Genomic DNA, 6,000 nt, shown 5'->3' with positions numbered 1-6,000 from the left:
CGCAGCCAAGTCAACTAGCTACCACTAGAGGGCAGTGGCGTGCCACCACAGCCACTACCATGAGCTACCAGAGGCAGGAGCATCCCCTGATGCGCTTCAGCAGCTCAAGTAGCGAGGAGGACATGGATGCCCTCCTCTAAAGTGTGTCCTCTAAACAAAAACAGTGACATTTAGGAACCACGTCCTGGACTGATTCCTGACGGGAATCATACCTGAGCTCTTTGTGATTTTCATGCTATTTAATAATTTTGCACTATTGTACCAGTTACCTGTTATGCAACGTTCAAGATAACATGCCCGTTGTGTGTATTCTTCTCCTAGGTGCCGCAATGTGAATTTCTGCACTGTTTATCGTGATTGCACTTAGAATTGCACTTAAAAAAATGTAGCAACTTACTTAACTGTGCTTTACTGTCACGGAAGGTGTACAGGAAACAAGACAACACAAAATAAATATACGACTCACTGGATCCAAAACTAAGGAACAAAAAGGGAGACCCCTGCATTAGACCTGACACTCTCCCTGACTGCTCAGCCTATGCGAAAATCCCAATGGTAGATGATCGCATATCCTCGTACCTCGACTGTATAACACCTGAACACCCTATAATAGTGAGGGGACACGACCACCGGCTCCCTACACTAGATACGGAGGGAGTCAGGGTCACCTGGGATCCAGCAAACAGAAAAACACAAATGAATGCACAACACTTATCTTGTAGAAGACTGGGAAGTAGGATCAGCATGCACACACACTCCAGGAAGAAATATAAACCGCACACTGATGCACTATGGGGAGGAATTTAAAGGGATGCAATCAGTACAACTACATGACAGCTGAGAGAGGCTAACGAGATGAGGAACTGAAAGCAAAACAAAGGAAGCTCAAGGAGGAGGTTCTGAAAGGCATCTGTCAGAGCTTCTCAGATGTCTGGTGGTGACACTTACTTAACAGCTCTTGTTCTCTCCCCTCCTTTTACGGACTGTCTTCATAGGGACGTTGAATACTAATGGCCTACACCCGGTGATGTATACCCATAGGTACCCAGGGTAGGACCAAGTGGTAAGTCCAGGCAGATCCAGTAACTACACAGGTACCCCTGCTGCTTTGGGAATCGTTAGAAGTCCTAGACTGCTCCTTCCCGCTTGTTTCATGTTCAGGATTGTTCCCATCCTGAGGTGTCTCATTTCCAGGAGAGCGACGAGATTATGCTACCCTCCTCCTGTGACATTGCCAGAAGTATACGGAGACCATAAATACCTCCCCTTCTGAGCCTTTTGCCTAAGGTAAGGCGTCTCAAGCCTTAGAGCCATATTTTAGCTTCCCCTCAGTCATCATAGTGATCGTGCTACAAGCCAAATTTCTCAGGCTATGGTGCAGGGAAGGGAATACAGGATAAAGCCACCCTTCCATTTGCAGGCATTTCATTACACAATGGCGGAATTACGGAGTAAAGACACCCCCATGCTTTCTTTGATGTTTTAGGGCCAGAACATACAAAGTCAGTCAGTGATGTTTTGCTTTGTGCAGTATTAGGTTACCTGGTTATACCAAGAGAAGGAAACTGTGTTGGACAACTTACTCTAGCGGGCAGGAACCTGGGGAAAGCCGTTATATGTTTTGTCTAAGTATGTCATTATGTGTAATACATGCAGCACTTTGTATTTATTGGGTACCCAGAGCTGATTCTCTCCACCCTCCTAAACGTAAGCCGAGGGCGGCTTAACTTAAAGTAAGGGGGAATGTAACATCCCGAAGTATGTTACCAAACTCTCTTTCCCTGCTACCACATGTCAAGTGTAACTATATTGTCATTATTGTCATTCTTGTTATTATATGCATTTTCTAGGCCTGTTTTATGTATTTGCTGTAATTTCCATGTGCACCAGCTGGTGGCAGCAGTATGTAGCAGGACCTTAGCCAGTTTAGTATTGCTAGACTGGAATAGTTCATTTCAGTTTAGTCTCCCCCCTCTATGAGCAGAAGTGGGCCGGTCCCATGTCCTGTCTCATGGGGAGGAGAAGGAAGTTAGTGTGAGTGTACCAGCCACCCCTGCTAGGGAAAGGTTGTGTTAGTAGGAGCTCCCAGAAAATAGGGATCCCAAATCAGGACCCTGTCTCAGTTGAGACTAGAGGACATTCCCAGCCTGAGCCATCAGCCTCAGCTGGTTGACAAGCAAGCAGCCACCTCCAGCCTCCAGAAAGAAGCATTCCCTGTGAGCATAGCTGTGAGTACTTATCCAGAGTCCAGGAGAAGCCCAAATACCTCCTCAGCTAGTCAGGCCCCCACCAAGCAGAAGATAGACAGAGCAGAAGATAGATACCTGCCATATTCTCCAGGCATATGATAAGAAGCAGAAGAGATATTGATTCCTGCCACATATTGCCAATACCTGCTGGGACCCAAGACTATTGCTGTAACTCGTATGGATTTATGCTGCATTAAGTAAAGACCAAGTTGGATTATTTTACAAGTCTGGATCTCATTTATTCCTCAATTACTCCTACTAGCAACACTCAATTTATTGCAAGTGAGCCAGGATCCAGGAGTCCAGCCGTACCAAGGTAGGAGACACCGTTGACATTACACAGAGACACTATCCCCACTCATTGGTACTCACCTGGTACGTGAGTTATTACATCTTAAAGGACCCTGAGACTATAGCCTGCGCACCCTGTAATTGGCGTCACAAACAAAAAGTATTAACTATGTCTACACCTGACCCAGTCAGCACTTAGTATTGCGCCAGTGTGCATTAGTCCCAATCCAGCTTACTGCACTTCCATTCCGCAAACCATAGAACATGTCCTAGTCTTGTCTGTTTGTGGATGGGAATAGGCATTTCTATAACAGGGACTTAGGAGAGTGCGGGATGTACATGGCCAGTAGACTTGAGTGAATCTGGTTCGGATTTTTCTTCTCGATTCGTTCAAAACTTTGTTTATAATATCTTCGCCATAGCGCGCTAAAATGTATGGGCTCCGCTGAGGCCTTGAAAATCTTGCTGCAAATAATGACATTACATGTCGGTTATGCGCATATCAATTATAAATTCCTGATATAAATATCATTAACGAAGCAGAGTTCAGCTTTGGATTTTTAAACATTAATTTATGCGCCTAACCAAAGTGTAGCATCATAGACGTTGCAGCAAGATTTCCATGGCCTCAGTAGAGGCCATACATGTTAGCACACTACGGAGGAGATATTGTGAACTAAGTTTTCAAGCGAGTTGGGTTCGGATAGATCAATCCGGTTCGCTGAACACTAATGGCTAATATACGTATTTTGCGGATCGCGAAATGCATACGGTTGTGTGCATGAGGCCTTAGGATTTAGATTCAAAAACGTATTTTTTAATGGGTCTGCAATAACCTAGATAAACCACTAGATGGCAGGACGAGCTGTATAACTGGAAAGGTGAAGCTAATTTAGGGCTCATGCACACAAACGTATTTCCTTTCCGTGTTCCGTGTTTTTTTGCGGACCTAATGCAGAACCGTTCACTTCAATGGGTCCGCAAAAAAAATGAAATTACTGTTTCTGTATGTCCGTATTTCCGTTCCGCAAAAATATAGAACACGTCCTATTATTGTCCGCATTACAGACAAGGATAATACTGTTCTATGAAGGGCCAGCTGTTCCGTTTCGCAAAATACATACGGTCGTGTGCATGAGCCCTTAGGTTGTAAGCCCATTTCTAAACATAATTTTACTATTTAAATTTACATATAATATTGAGCAACATAATAGTCAGTCTTAAAGGGGTTCCCGGCTTTTTTTTTTTTTTTTTTTTTTTTTTTTTGGTGCTGCATGGTCTCATGCACTGCTGCAGCGGTGACATGGCCACGAGCAGGTAAGTTTGAATCTTCTACAGTGCCTTGTAAAAGTATTCACCCCCCTCGACTTTTTTCGTATTTTGTTACATTACAGCCTTAAAGGGGTTCTGCAGTTTGTTTTAACTGATGATCTAGTGAATGGAGCTTAGCCGCTCCCAGGCAAGTTGATACTAGTCATGATGTCACTGGGCCAGCGATAAACAGTGAGAAGGCCGCAGCGCTGCTGGAGCGCCGCTGCCTTCTCAAACAGCTGATCGTCGGTGGTCCAAGCCCAGATCTCAATCCAATAGAAAATCTGTGGTCAGACTTAAAGATTGCTGTTCACAAGCGCAAACCATCCAACCTGAAGGAGCTGGAGCAGTTTTGCAAGGAGGAATCGGCAAAAATCCCAGTGGTAAGATGTGGCAAACTCATAGAGACTCATCCAAAGCGACTTCGAGCTGTGATTGCCACAAAAGGTGGCTCTACAAAGTATTGACTTTAGGGGGGTGAATAGTTATGCACATTGATTTTTTCTGTTATTTTGTCCTATTTGTTGTTTGCTTCACAATAATAAAAAAACTAAAAAGTCAAGGGGGGGGGGGGGGGTGAATCCTTTTGCAAGGCGCTGTATATTGTGCATTTAGAAAGTCTTCAGATCTCTCACTTTTTCACATCCTATGTTGTGGCCTTGTGCTAAAAAAAAAGGGTTCACATTTTCACCATCATTCTGCACTCAATGCCCCATAATGGGAGAGTGAAACAGAATGTTAGAAATCGTTGTTAATTTATTGAAAAGGAAAAGCTAAAATCTTGCATTAACATAAGTATTCAGACCCTTTATTCAGGACTTATTTGAAGCACCTTTGGCAGCGATTACAGACTCCAGTCTTCTTGGGTATGATGCCACAAGGTTTCTACACCTGGATTTGGGACCTTTCTGCCATTCTTCTCTGCAGATTCTCTAAAGCTCTTTCAGGTTGGATGGGGACCATCAGTGGAAAGCCATTTTCAGGTCTCTCCAGAGATGTTTGATTGGGTTCAAGTCAGCTGACACGGATGGTGTAACAGAAAACAAGAAGTTACAAATAAGGATCCGACGGGCTTGATCCGAAACTAAGGAACAAAAGGGTGAGCCCTATTTAAGCCCTGAAACTCTCCCTGTCTTCTCAGCCCATGCAAAGATCTCTATGATAAAAAATTGCATGCCCTCGTGCCTCGACTGTATGACACCTGAACACCCTATAATAGTGAGGGAACAGGACCACCGGCTCCCTACACTTAATACGGAGGGAGTCAGGGTCACCTAGGATCAAGCAAACAAGAAAACACAAAGCAATGAACAGACTCATCTGTAGAAGCATCAGTTGTAGCATCCAGCATGTACACACTCCAGGAAGTTGTATAAACCGCAAAGTGATGCAGTATGGGAAGGTATTTAAAGGGATGCAATCAGTGCAACTACATGACAGCTGAGAGAGGCTAACGAGATGACAAAACGAAAGCAAAACAAAAGAACCTCAAGCAGGAGGTTCTGAAGAACGTCTGTCAGAGCTTCTCAGATGTCTGGTGGTGACAGTACCCCTCCTTCTACGAGTGGACTCCGGACACTCAGAGCCCACCTTCTCAGGATGGGACCTATGGAAAGCCCTGATGAGACGAGTTGCCTTAATGTCCGTCACTGGGACCCACATCCTCTCCTCAGGACCATAACCCTCCCAATGAACAAGGTACTGGAGAGAACCGCGGACAACACGAGAATCCACAATCCTAGAGACCTGAAATTCAAGATTACCATCAACCACAATCGGAGGAGGAGGCAAAGACGAGGGTACAATGGGTTGGACATAAGGACTTATGAAAAACATTATGGATCTTCCAAGTCTGAGGAAGATCAAGACGGTAGGCAACAGGATTGATGACGGACAAGATTTTGTAAGGCCCAATAAACTTAGGACCCAACTTCCAGTAGGGAACCTTCAATTTGATATTCTTAGTAGACAACCACACCAGATCACCAACATTCAGGTCCGGACCAGGCACACGTCTCTTATCCGCCACACGCTTATATCTCTCACTCATGCTCTTTAGATTATCCTGAATCTTTTGCCAAATAGATGACAAAGACGAGGAGAATCTGTCCTCATCAGGTAAACCAGAAGACCCCTCTCCAGAGAATGT

Source organism: Bufo gargarizans, chromosome 6, assembly GCF_014858855.1.
Source record: "Bufo gargarizans isolate SCDJY-AF-19 chromosome 6, ASM1485885v1, whole genome shotgun sequence".
NCBI classification, from domain to species: domain Eukaryota; kingdom Metazoa; phylum Chordata; class Amphibia; order Anura; family Bufonidae; genus Bufo; species Bufo gargarizans.
The sequence above is the reverse complement of the archived record's forward strand: the minus strand, read 5'-3'. Positions refer to the sequence as shown.